The sequence below is a fragment of the Platalea leucorodia genome (genome assembly GCF_965183815.1).
Source record: "Platalea leucorodia genome assembly, contig: HAP1_HAP1_SCAFFOLD_167, whole genome shotgun sequence".
In the NCBI taxonomy this organism is placed as follows: Eukaryota; Metazoa; Chordata; class Aves; order Pelecaniformes; family Threskiornithidae; genus Platalea; species Platalea leucorodia.
The window spans coordinates 20,622-35,148 of NW_028121382.1; positions in this window are offsets into that span (position 1 = coordinate 20,622).

The window sequence follows — 14,527 nt, forward strand, 5'->3', positions numbered from 1 at the left end:
TCCACCCCCGCCGCGCCGCCGCTACCCTCTGCGCCGTTTTCCCCTTCACCTGCTCCTATGGCTTCAACACCTCTGCTAGGCCTCCCGATCCCTGCAACGAGTACTCCACTTCCCCGCCTACCCCCGGCCCCTGCTGCGTCGGCACTCTTACTGCCTTTCTCTACCGCTTCTAATGCCAATACTCCACAAACCCATAATCAATTGCCACTCGAGGAATGGGAGGCATCAGCCGCTGCTGCGAGGTGGCAAAAGATGAGACACCAAGCATTGCAAGTGGGGGATACAGCTTTTTGTTCAGCGATAGCGTGTCCTGTCATATGCAGCAACGCAAATGTCCCCAATGAGCAGGAACCTTTTGGCTATAATTTTTTAAAAGATCTACGACAAAGAGTTGCCGCACATGGACTGGATTCTCCTTTTACACAATCCCTGCTACGGGGAATATTTACAAATGAAATAGTATCATCATTTGATATCTGCACGCTTACTAATCTTATATTGACCCCAACGCAAAAGGTGATCTTTGAAAGCACCTGGCGTACCGCCTGCCAAAACGCCACAATTATCAATATGCAGCGACAACAAGGCGACCCTTTACAAGGGGCAGGACTCCCCCAGCTTATGGGGGATCCGCTGTTAAATCACCCAACGTTACAGGCACGATTACGACCAGAGATATTAGCACAAGGCAGAGACCTTGCTTTACAGGCATTACTAAAAGTGCCAGATGCCGGAAGAGCGACAAAATCATTTACATTAATAAAGCAAGGGAGAGGAGAGGGATATATCTCATTCTTAGATTGTCTTAAAGAAGCTTTGGAAAAACAAGTCAAAAATGCAGAAGCAAGAGAGGTCCTACTCTTAAAATTAGCCTTTGAAAATGTGAATATGGACTGTAAAAAAAGTGCTTTTGCCTCTAAAAAATCCCTCCTTAATGGATATGATAGAAGCTACCCAAAAGGTGGAGTCAATGTCCCATAATATGGAAACATTAGCTACAGCTTTTGCCACTGCAATGAAAGTACAGCAATCATGTTTCTCCCGTGGTAAAACTGGACATTTTAAAAGAGATTGCCCACAACTAAGAAAAAGAGATACGACGAGCTCTAAACAGATATGGCCTTGAAATAGCCCCTGAAAAAGTGCAAAAAACTGAGCCTTGGAAATATCTGGGCTGGAAAATCCTGCAACAAACAATTGAACCTGCAAAAACAAAAAGGGGGAATGCCAGGAGCCACTCCAGCAGACAGACAAAGTAAAGCCGTGTATGCGTTAAACTACCTGAATATGTCTGAAAATAATATTCCCGTTATTATCTCTCATTTTCTGTCTCTTCAATCAAAAGATTTAATAGCCACCGCCACAAAGGGCTTGATTGGAGTCGGCAGCCTTTCTCAAACCTTTCAAAGTACCCACCTGCTCAATATCAATACCCAAGAAGGGTCTACATTTACTGTATGGTCATATGTGACAAATTTGCCCATGAGCCTGTTGGGGCGAGATGTAATGTCCCAATGTGGCTTCACCTTAAATTGCCCTGAAAATTTTCAGTAGCGGCCATTGATGAGCGACCGACAATGTAACTTATTTGGAAAAAAGAAACACCCATTTGGATAGATCAATGGCCGCTCCCCAAAGAAAAGGTCGCTGCCCTTCAAGAACTGGTCAAAGAAGAACTTCAACAAGGACATATCACTCCTACAACCAGCCCCTGGAATTCTCCTGTATTTGTTATAAAAAAGAAGAGTGGAAAATGGCAACTGCTACATGACTTGAGACAAATAAACGAAGCTATGGAAGAAATGGGAGCGCTCCAACTCGGCTTGCCCTCGCCAACAATGATACCCCGAAATTGGGACATAATCATAGCAGACTTAAAAGACTGCTTCTTTACTATCCCACTACATCCTACGGATGCACCGCGTTTTGCGTTTTCGGTACCAAAAATTAACTGAGGCGAGCCAATGGATAGATACCTCTGGACTGTCCTGCCTCAAGGAATGAAGAATTCTCCAACAATCTGTCAAACATATGTGGCTAAAGCCATACGTCCTGTACGACTAAAATTCCTGGAAATGTATATCTATCACTATATGGACGACATTTTACTAGCAGGCCCCACGAACACCATGGTGCGTGAAGCACTACCTGTTTTAAAATATGCTTTGCAAAGCAAAGGACTGCAAATCGCACCAGAAAAAATTCAAATGGAAGCACCATGGAAATATCTTGGGTGGAAAATCTTACAACAAAGTATCCAACCTCAAAATGTGATCATTTCAGCAGACATAAAAATCTTGAATGATGTACAAAAACTATTGGGAAACATAAATTGGATTAGAGCGCAGTGCGGTATTGATAACTACACATTAACACCCTTATTTGAGCTACTTGAAGGAGATACCGATATTAACGCACCACGCCAATGGACGACCGAAGCAAAAAACACACTGAGAATCATAAATGAAAAGCTCTCACTGCAACAATGTCACCGATGACTTGAAAATTTACCCATACAATTATATATCTGCAAGCAAAACCAACAGCCTCTAGCAATCATCGGACAATGGGAGAACAAAGGAGTAGACCCTCTCATAATGTTGGAATGGGTGTTTTTGCCACATCAACCTGCGAAAACCCTGGCTACTCGTATTGAAATGTTCGCCACCTTGATAAAAAAGGGCAGAGAACGGATTGTAGAAATGGCTGGAGAAGAGCCTCATCTCATTGTCCTTCCTGTCATAAAGGACTACTTAGATTGGTGCTTACAAAATAGTCTAGAACTTCAAATGGCCTTGACAGGGTTTAGTGGAAGAATTGATACTCATCACTCCCCCCCCCAAATGTTCACCTTTTACAACAATGTGAAAATTGAAGAGGCGCCACTATACCTGTGGCAACCGGTTAAGGGTCAAACGGTGTTCACCGATGGCTCAGGGAAAACAGGAAAAGCAGTCATCACATGGCAAAAAGAAGGTCAATGGTTCACCTCAATTAGTCGAGTTGCATGCCATTACCATGGCTTTTAGAGAATGGCCTCTAACTCCATTAAATACTGTATCAGACTCACTATACGCTGTAGGAATTGTGCAACGCATTGAAAGGGCACAACTAAAACATATACTGAAAGAAGCCTTGTTTTTGAAGTTTAAGGAGCTATTATTCTTAATAGAACAACAAAAACACCCCTATTGTGTAATCCACATTAGAAGCCATACAAACTTACCCGGGTTCTTTACAGAAGGAAATGCATGAGCCGACTACCTAACAAACATTGCATTACATACCCCAGTACCAAACACACTTTCTCAAGCTCAATTATCGTATCAATTTTTCCACCAGTCTGCCAAAGCTCTTGTGAAACAATTTGCAATCTCTATGGGGGATGCAAAACTCATTGTGCAAACATGTCCAGACTGTCAGCAACCACCATCCCACCCATGTTTGCGACAAACCCTAGGGGACTCTCTTCCGTTCAGCTCTGGCAAACTGACGTGACTCATGTACCGGACTTTGGTCGGCAGAGATATGTTCATGTTTCCATAGATACCTACTCCCATGCAATCTGGGCCACTGCAATGACAGGTGAAACTAGCCGGCACGTACAAAGCCATTTCCGAGCTGCCTTTGCAGCGCTTGGTATTCCAAAAGAAAGAAAAACAGATAACGGCCCTGCATATGTCAGCCATGCGACACAAAAATTTTTCCACACATGGGGTATCACTCATAAGACAGGGATACCCCATTCCCCCACAGGGCAAGCTATTATAGAACGTGCACACAGAACCTTAAAAACTCTATTGCAAAAACAAAAAGAGGGGGAAGCTCAGGAATCTCCCCAAAACAGATTAGGAAAAGCTATATATGTACTAAACCATTTATCGCTGCCTTTTCAACATGAAGATGTCACACCCATAGTCAAACATTTTAAAGCTATGGAGTCGGGAATGGCACATATATCAGAGGAGAAGGCGATGGTAATGATGAAAAAATTTAAATACTGGGTGTTGGGAAGGGCCATATCGGCTACTGACTTGGGGTCGAGGGTATGCTTGTGTCTCAACAGATGTAGGACCTAAGTGGGAACCTGCAAGGTGCATAAGACCGGCTCTTGCATCGGATAACAAGAACGAACAGCAGAAGACACTGAACTCTGAGAAGACTGATAGGGAATGACTTATTAGATAACTCCAAATTAATCCGTAAAGCAATCAGAGATTTGAAGTTAGCAAATTACAAGTGAGTGATGGATTTGATTGGCTGAATCACTTAGTAACAAGCTGGGGAATTGGCGGGTGGGTAATACCTCTAATCGAAATGGTTTTTTTCTTGTTACTAATATTTTGCACTATAATAATGATAGTTTCTTGTCTAGTGTCTTGGGTATAGAAAATGCTATAGAATATGATTAAACAAGCTTTTGTGATAGAAAAACAAAAAGGGGGATTTGTGAGATTGTGTTTTACTTTGACGAGGTGCAGCTGTGCCCTTGAGGCTTGTTACAGGTTCGCAGGAATGCAGCTGTGCCCTTGAGGCTTGTTACAAACAAGTTGGTGAAACTCAGAGGCAGAAAAATAAGGATGAGATTGGATACATCCCTGAAAGAGGAATTTGCGTGCACCAGCTTGAAGAACCAATAAGTAACCCTGAAGAGACGCGTGGACAAAAGACAGTAGCCAATGAAATGGGCTTTGCTTGCTCGTGAACACTAAATCATATTATAAAAGGAATAGATTGTAAAAATAAAGGGTCTTCGCTTGTCTTCGCCTGAACTCATATGCAGAGTCCGTGTCTCATTCCCTTCATCCAACAGCAGCTCCATCACTGAGTTCCTTCTCCTGGCATTCACGGACACACGGGAGCTGCAGCTCTTGCACTTCTGGCTCTTCCTGGGCATCTACCTGGCTGCCCTCCTGGGCAATGGCATCATCATCACCGCTGTAGCCTGCAACCACCGCCTCCACACCCCCATGTACTTCTTCCTCCTCAACCTCTCTGTGCGTGACTTCGGCTCCATCTCCAGCACTGTCCCCAAACCCATGGACAATTCCCTCTGGAACACCAGGGACATCTCCTACGCAGGATGTGCTGCCCAGGTCTTTCTCTTTGCCTTCTTGGTAGGAGCAGAGTATTTTCTTCTCACCATCATGGCCTATGACCGCTATGTGGCCATCTGCACACCCCTGCACTATGGGACCCTCCTGGGCAGCAGAGCTTGTGTCCACATGGCAGCAGCTGCCTGGGGCACTGGGTTTCTCCATGCTCTCTTGCACATTGCCAATATATTTTCCCTCCCCCTCTGCCAAGGCAATGCTGTGGACCAGTTCTTCTGTGAACCTATGCAGATCCTCAAGCTCTTCTGCTCACACTCCTACCTCTAGGAGATTGCACTTCTTGTGGTTAGTTTCTGTGTGGGCTTTGGGTGTTTTGTTTTCATTGTGGTGTCCTATGTGCAGATCTTCAGGGCCGTGCTGAGGATCCCCTCACAGCAGGGACGGCACAAGGCCTTTTCCACGTGCCTCCCTCACCTGGCCGTGGTCTCCCTCTTTATCAGGACTGGCATGTTTGCCAACCTGAAGCCCCCCTCCATCTCCTCCCCATCCCTGGATCTGGTGGTGGCAGTGCTGTACTCAGTGGTGCCTCCAGCAGTGAACCCCCTCATCTACAGCATGAGGAACCAGGAGCTCAAATATGTAGTGAAGAAGCTCATTCAATCCGTAGTCTTTCAGCAGCAATAAGCTGCCCATGTATCTTCACAAGTGATTTCCAATGTATCTGGGGAATCTCCTGTGCTTTGGGCATTTTATTTGTGATAATTCTGTTTCTCCAGGAATGTCTGCATGCTGTCCACTTCTCCAGAGGCATGAACCCAGTCTGTCTGACACAAAGATCTTTGCACATCTGCTGGCACGATGGTACAGCTGGCCTTCCGTCTCACATCTTTGTAATAAAAAGGGGATTTCCCCAGTGTCAGTGTCTGGAGGTTGGGCTCTTCTTCCAAAGCTGAGGTCAGGAACAGGCTAAGAAAGTTGTCCCCCACGAGGTCATGCTGCTGTTCTGGTGTTCTCCATGGGCTGAGGGGTGGAGGGCATGAGGCGATGTGTTCGGGAATGGGACTGGAGGGAGCTTTCAGTGGTGGCCCTCTCCCCAGCCCAGCCCCACAGAGCAGCCCAGCCTGGGCCAGCCCCACAGCAGTGCCCCCCACAGCCCACAGCCCCAGCCCCTCTGAAGGGAGCAGAGAAGGGTCAGCCTCCCCATCAGCCCCAGGGCCGGAGGCTCACCATGGCATGAGGAAATGGAGGTTAGGGAAACGGCAGGAAGCATGGTCTCTGGTCCAGGAGATGCCACAGACTGACCATGCCCCATCATTGCCAGTCCCCCTCCCCAGGCCAGCACAAGAGTCCTGGCCAGGGCACAGAGCAGCGTGCCCCAGGTGGGTGCCTGCAGAAAGAGGTTTCTCTTTCTCATGGATTCCCCCCTGCAGGCACAGAAATGCTCCCTTGCTCTTTTCCCTGGCCATCCCTTTCCCCTGGCCAACTTGTCTTTGTTCCCACCCCGCGCTCTCCACAGGCCCCTGAGCTGGCAGTGCTGCTCTGAAGAGACCAGGTCCTGCTGTTGTCCACAGCCATGGCTCCAGGGAAGCAGCAGCCCCAACATGAAGGTGGCAGAAAGGATCTGTCCACTGAGGCAGCGAGGGGCAGCCCCGACGTCCACGAGTGCCTGCTCTTCCATGTGGCAGCTGGGCTTGTGGCTCCTTGACCCCTGCTGTATGCTGGGGCTGCACCCCCAGCTCCAGAGGAGTTGTATGGGATGGAAGCAGAGTCAAAGAATTTTCTGCTGGATTCTTTATTGTGTTTACTTAGACAGGGAGCCTGGCTCCATATCTATGTGAGGTCTTTTGCGTCAGAAAACACTGGCAGAGGGGTAATAATAGTATTATTTCAGTGGAAGTAATATATGACGTAAAATAAACAAAGAGAAAACCAAGAAATATATGATGCGATAAGGCATCCTTGATTTCCTTCTTCCTCATGCTGTAGATGAGGGGGTTCACTGCTGGAGGCACCACCGAGTACAGCACTGCTGTTACCAAGTCCAGGGATGGGGAGGAGATGGAAGGGGGCTTAAGGTAGGCAAATGTGGCAGTGCTGACTAACAGGGAGACCACAGCCAGGTGAGGGAGGCATGTGGAAAAGGCTTTGAGCCTTCCCTGCTGTGAGGGGATCCTCAGCACGGCCCTGAAGGTCTGCACATAGGACACCACAATGAAAACAAAACAAGCAAAAATAAAGAAGGTGCTAAATATGACAAGCCCAACTTCCCTGAGGTAGGCATCGGAGCTAGAAAGTTTGAGGACCTGCAGAGGTTCAAAGAAGAATTGGTCCACAGCATTGCCTTGGCAGAGTGGTAGTGAAAATGTATTGGCAGTGTGCAAGAGAGCATGGAGAAACCCAGTGCCCCAGGCAGCTGCTGCCATGTGGACACAAGCTCTGCTGCCCAGGAGGGTCCCGTAGTGCAGGGGTTTGCAGATGGCAACGTAGCAGTCATAGGCCATGATGGTGAGAAGAGAATACTCTGCACCAAACAAGAAGAATACAAAGAAGACCTGGGCAGCACATCCTGCGTAGGAGATGTCCCTGGTGTCCCAGAGGGAATTAGCCATGGCTTTGGGGAGAGTGGTGGAGATGCAGCCCAGGTCGAGGATGGAGAGGTTGAGGAGGAAGAAGTACATGGGGGTGTGGAGGCGGTGGTTGCAGGCTACAGTGGTGATGATGATGCCATTGCCCAGGAGGGCAGCCAGGTAGATGGCCAGGAAGAGCCAGAAGTGCAGGAGCTGCAGCCTCCATGTGTCTCTGAATACCAGGAGAAGGAACTCGTTCATGGAGCTGCCATTGGACGTCTGCTGCTTCTGGGCATGGAAACTGCCAAAGGAGATAAACCAGAAAAATTCAGAGAAGCTTCTCTGAGCAAAATTTGATTCCTTCATTGTGAAATACCTAAGGGAGCTTTTCTTTCCTGGGGGACTGTTATGCAGCTCCAGGGCTTCAGCTCTGGTTTGTGCTGGCTGAGTGTGCTGTGCAGAGCCATGCCCTCTCCCCAGGGGCTCCTTGAGGGTCAGCCCTGCCCTACAGCAATGACCCATGGAGGCAGCAACAGCCCAGTGTGTTTGGAGGGAGGGTTCCTGGGGAGGAGTTCCCTGTGCTGCACTACAGCACAGGGTGAAAGCTCCGAAGGATGCTTTCTTCTACAGAGGAAGGTGGGAGATGAGGTGCAGCAAATGTGTCTCGTTACGCTGTGGTTTAGTATTCAGACACCCCCATCCCGCTTGGGAAATGTTCTTGGAAAGGGTAAAATTGCTCTCAGTGTAAACTTGGGTCAGTGCTCCCATCCAGGAGGGCTGCTCTGTCCATCAGCCTGGTGCCCAGCTGCTCTGTGCTTGCACCGCTCCCAGCTGGAGGACAACTGCACCCAGAGGTTGCTCTGAAAAAGCCACTGGACTGTCCTGGGAGCAGAGGGGTCCTGTTCAAGGCGCAGATTTCAAAACACCTCTCCTTTCCAGCACAGCTCTGCAGAGTAGGATGGAGAGCACAGGACAAGGATGCTGCTTTGTTTGAGTAGATCAAGCGCTCTCAGACATCACCAAGGTCCTACAGGAGAGCTGTGCCGTTCTGGAGGGATGCTCACAGCCCCGCAGGACTCCCTGTCCAGCACAATCAGGTGTCTTAAGGTGCTGTCTGCTAAGGGAAGCAGTGTCTCATTGACCAAGCACTGAGTGCAGTGTCTCGAGCCTGGAAAATGAAGAGAGTCCTTGGGCACCTTGGTCCCATGGAAACACCTCCAGGGCAGCGTCCCCCAGGTCAGTGCCAGAGCAGGCACTCAGCACCCCCACCCCTTGCCCCACACCACCACTGTTACTGCCAGGGAGCCCACGAGCAGGAAGAAGAGCAGCACAAGCAGGTGGAGAAACAAAGAAAAGCTCTGTGACTCTCCTCCTAAGGGAAGCAAGCAGAGGAGAGGCAGCCGGGCACTCAGGAAAGCCTTCTCCTCACCCAGCAGAGCACAGCACCTCCCAGTTAGCAAAAGCCCAGGGCAGTTGCTCTCAGCCCCTTTGCCCTGCAGAGGGAAGTGGCCCCGTGTCAGGAGAGATGCCCCTCTGCTGTGCCAGAGCTCTGGCTGCAGAGGAGGCACCTCCTGCCCTGGACCACACAGCCTTGAGGGCAGCGGCTGGGCTGGGTGGGAGACGAGAGCAGGGGTCTTGCTCAGAGGAAGGTGTCTGCATTGGAGGGGCTGACAGGGAGCTTTCCAAAGTCTCCCTCCCATGACATTGCGGGTTGGAGTTTCCTACAACACTCTGCCCATGTGTTTGCAGCCTGGAGCTATCCCTGCTGGGAACTGTTTTCTCCCTCCAAGTTTTCCCTGTCAGGGATCACAGACCCCATCACCAACTCCTGTCTGCTCAGCTCTGACCTGAAGAAACCTCCCCGTTCCAGGCACTCTCTAGAGGTACTCCCCGTTTGCAGGCAGTGAGGAGCAGGTCAGACAAACCCTGATGAGGACAGCAAAGGTGATGCTGGTGCTCTCTGGAGGTAGAGGAGGGGATGGAAGCAGTTTACTCAGCTCCTACCAGACCTGCTGATCTCTCAGTGTAGCAGCTCAGGACTCTCAGTCTGCCTCTCCAAAGGTAGCAGCGCCTTTCCTCTTTTTCCTGAAACAGCAGGAAACTGAAAGCACAGCCTCAGGAAAGCTCTTTACCTTCAAGGGATCCTCTGCCTCTTCCTCTGGAAAAGTCCCCTCTGAAATGCCCTGGGCAGCTCTGGATGCACACCCTGCCTTCACCCCTTCCCCTTTGTCTACCATCAGCCCCTGGGCTGGGAGGCCTCCTGACAGATCCCATAGGCTGTAGTCTATGATAGCTTTAGGAGACCCTTCCAGAAACGGCAGCTGCATTGCCCTGCACCAAGAGACTCACCGTGACAAGGGCTGGAAAGATTTCTTCCCTTGCAGCTCTCCTCTCTCCTCCCACTCCAGGCTGCCTTTAATCTCTCTCTGCCCTACTCCTTTGCCCAGAGCCCTGCAGCGCTTGGCAGAGGAGTTGCTCCTTGGCAGAGCTGTGTCTCTGCACTGCTGCCTGCTACCCATGAGCTCCCTCTATCCCAGGAGCCTGTCTCAGCCCTGGAGGAGAGGACCTGCCCAAGACGTCACTTGCTCTGCCCCCCACCCCACTCGGCGCTCCCTCCAGGTGTCCCTGGGGCTCTCCAGGAACCTCCTTGGAAAGGGACTGAAGGAATCACCGATGCTGCCTGTCTCACCTCCGCAGAGACGTTTCTCTGCAGCAGTGCCCTTTATCCTCTCAGAGTCACAGTTAGGTCTGAGAATCACCCTTGCTTGGCCCATCATGAGATAGGACACCTGGGCACTGGCAGGGAGGCATCTCATTTACCCATGCTGAGAGAAGGCAATCAGCTGAGTCAATGGAGGCATCTCATGCTGGATTTGTAGTCCTGGGGCTGGAAGGGACCTCAGCTCCCTCCCGTGCCTGCCACAAGCCCACAGGAGGTGAGATTCCTCTTGCTTCAGTCATGGTGTCTGCTAAAAATCGGCACCTGCACTCCTTTTCTGTGGTCCTATGGTCACTGATGGAGATGGAGACCAGGAGTTCACACACAAACACCTGGTGACATCTGAGGTGCCAGATGTTGTCCACGATAATGGATCAGTACTGAGAGACTGGGAAACATCTCGGGGCACCACCAAGGCTCTCCACCAAAACTGCGTGTGGCTGGCAGGGACAGCACAGGACCTGCAGGAAAGCCATGTCCACTCAGAGCAGGTGCGTGACAGACACCCCAGGCGCCATCTCAGATTCCTTCGGTGCTTGTGTGCAAGTGACTGATTGCCACCCCTGCAGTGAGGCCAGCCCTGTCCCATCTCTATCCAGCAGATGCAAGGCACTGCACGAATAAGAAGCACATTGCACTGGGCTCTCCACTTGTGGGCCCGTGTTCTCATCTTCTTCTAGTTCTCCTCTGCCCCATCCTTTATTCACCCTCTTGACGATACAGTCTTCAATGATCCCAGTGAATTTAGAGTGTGCCTAGATCACAGGATGTCCACACCCAAGGACGCTTTCAGCAGCACCTTGTCCTTCCAGAAGATCAGTGCCTCTCTCCACCAAAGGCCCTCCAGGGCTGCAGAGACACCACAGGCAGCAATGGCCTCTCCTGCCAGGGCTGCCCAGCCCAGCCCTGTTTCTCTCGGACCTTGGGGACTGCAGGCATTGCTCTCTTTTGGGGCACCTCATGTCTTTCTTACAATGCCATCTGCCGTCCACTCCAGCATGTCTCTGTCATGCAGCAAAGCTTTTGTGCACATGGGCTCTTGGGTGCTTGGTGTCCCTGTTCACCATGACAAGGCTGAGCTTGGCCTGAAATGTTTGAATACTTTTCAGAGAGAGAGAATGTTTTCCCGTGCTGCCATCATGAAACTCTCCAGGATGTGTACTGCTCTCGGGAGAAGAAACCTTGATCTTCCCGGCACTTGCTTGACCACTGCTCTGTCCAGTATGGAGTGTACTGAATCTCACTAATCTTCTAGGTATTCCTACATGTCCTGACCATTTCTCAAGTCATCTTCTCCAGCAGACGGTCTGCACAGATGCCTTTTTGAGTGTCCCTCTGGTTTTCCTCCTCCCATTACTCTCCATTCCCTCAGACCCCTCCCAAGTACCCAGGTGCTGCTTGGAGCTTCAGGCAGTTGAAAGCTTGCTGCTCCTGTCTCCTGACTGTCTCTGTAGCCAATGCCTTCATTGCCTTTCTCTCTGTCCTTTCCTGCTAATCTCACTGAAGATTTTCCCCTCAAAAGTACAAGTGGGATTTAGTGGAGGCAATGTGGACTTGATGGGCAGCTGAGGAATGTTTTTTATTCTTCACTGAACGACTCTTCCTTTTTTTGTTTTTGTTCTTGTTACACTAAGAGAAATGCTGTGTGTCTGTGCAGCCACTTCTCCAAGGAAAGCAGAAGGAAATGGAGGCTGAGATATTCAGCTCCAGCCTGAGTGGGAAAAGCTTCGATTTGAACATGAGTGATGTGAGTTTCAGGTGACCGGTGAGAGAAATGGCAGGTTGGGGTGGGGTGGGTGGGATGAAGAGTGTCTCTAGAGTGTCTGACAGAAAGCGTCTTGCTTTTCCTGAATGTTCATACTTCACCATGCGACCCTCGGGATCAATATGACTTGGAGATTGTCTATATTGTTTATTCTGTAAGCAGAAAAATAATGAAAATGCACAAATCTTTTCAAAATGTTATTTCTTTTTGACATTTTCTCATTTAGACTATACTCCTGAACTCTCTCTAATGAACCACACAAGAAGGGAGGCATTAAAGAAAACTGCAGAGCGCCATGGCATGTTAGGGTACCTGCATTTCCATGAGCCCTCTGCTGCCAAGTTCCTGAACTGCAGCTACCGAAAGGAGATTGAACAAGCCGCTGAAGAAGCCTTTAAAATGTGATTCAAATCTCCAGGACTCTGAGGGTGTCAGTGGGCCCCCTGAGGGCCATCACAGATGAAGCCATGAAGGGAAGCACGGGTGGAGGTACCCCTCCCTGGGGGCTGCCTTAAACTGGCAAGAGGTCAGCACTGGTTCCAGGTGACCAAGGCAATGTGCAGGTGGCTCTGCTGCCACGTCAGCCCTTGATGGGTTTCATCCAGAAGGATGGGCAAGCTCTGACCCCTGGCACCTGGGAAGGGAGATCCTTTTCCTCTTGTGTTGCTCAGGGCTCTTGATGGAGCAGTGTGATATGGGGGTGTGCGATGACGTGTGCAGGACAACCCTAGGACTGCCTGGACTCTGTGGGGGGATGAGGAGGCACCAAGGCCATGGGGCTGTAAGGAAATGGTGTCCCCTCGTGGCTCTTGGTGGCAGTGACAATATTGATAGCTGAGAGGAGAGAGACCTTGGTTGTGCTGGGGAAGTCCCAGCCCCACCAAGGCCCTCAGTCATCCCCACCACCATGGGCTCTCCCATGCTGTCCCATGCCTGCAGCAGTTCTCCTGCAGACTTTGGCCACCCCCCAGATACCCCACCTCACTGTGTACCTAGGCTTTACAAATGTCTCTTTGTGCTCCCTGCCTTTTGCTTCTAACACAAAGCTGTGGTTTTGTGGGGATTTGCCAAAGCTGTGAATCCCCAAGCAACACATCCAGCTGCTTTCAAAGCTAATGCTCCTCAGTCACCTAAGATATCCCAGCACCATACTTACCTATCATAGAATCATAGAATGGTTTGGGTTAGAAGGGACCGTTAAAGGTCATCTAGTCCAAGCCTTCTGCAGTGAGCAGGGCCATCTTCAACTAGATTGGGTTGCTCAGAGCCCCGTCCAACCTGACCTTGAATGGTTCCAGGGATGGGGCATCTACCACCTCTCTGGGCAACCTGTGCCAGTGTTTCACTGCCCTCATCATAAAAAAGTTCTTCCTTATATCTGGTCTCAATCTCCCCTCTTTTAGTTTGAAACCATTACCCCTTGTCCTATCACTACAGGCCCTACTAAAAAGTCTGTCCCCATCTTGCTTCTAAGCCCCCTTTAATTACCGGAAGGCACCAATAAGGCCTTCCCAGAGCCTTTGCTTCCCCAGGCTGAACAACCCCAACTCTCTCAGCCTTTCCTCACAGCAGAGGTGTTCCTTCCCTCTGATCATTTTTGTGGCCCTCCCTAGACCACTCCAACAGCTCCATGTCTATCCTCTACTGAGCGCTCCAGAGAAAAACAAGTAAAAGCCTATTTTTTTCACTAATTTTCCAGGAGAAAACATTGCTTGGGGGGTATTATGAATGTGCATGAATACCTGATGGGAAGGAATGAAGACAAGGGAGCCAAACTCTTCTCAGTTGTTCCCACTGACAAGGCAAGGGCTGATGGACACAGATAAAAACACATGACATTCCATCTGAACCCAAGAAAACACTGTTTCATGGTGAGGGTGGTCAAACACTGGAACAGGTTGCCCAGAGAGGCTGAGGAGCCTCCATCCATGGAGGTATTCCAAACCCTCCTAGACAAGGTCCTGAGCAACCTGCTCTAGCTGACCATGTCTCAGCTGGGGAGTTGCACTTGATGAACTCCAGAGGTGCCTTCCAATCTCAACATCTCTGTCATTCTGTGAGTGTGAAGGAGAAAAAGTAAGACGGAAAGAAATGAACAACACATAGCCTTGACGGTGAACACAGTGGGATCCTGTGGAGCAGGGGAGAAGTGTGAGGAGGAAGGAGTGGCAGAGATGTTCTGTGCTGGCCATAACCCCCATTCACCATCCCCCCTGCTCCTCTTGGGGTTGGGGTGGGTAGAAGAATTGGGAGCAATGGAGTAATTTGAGCCTGGGAAGAAGGAGTGGGGTGGGGAAACGGTCTTGAATATTTTTGCTATGCTTTCTCTCTATCAGAATCTCTTTTAATTGACAATCTCAAAGGAGTGTTTAAAAATTGTTCGAGACAAGCACATGACTGAGCTGGAGCTGTCTGAGAAGAG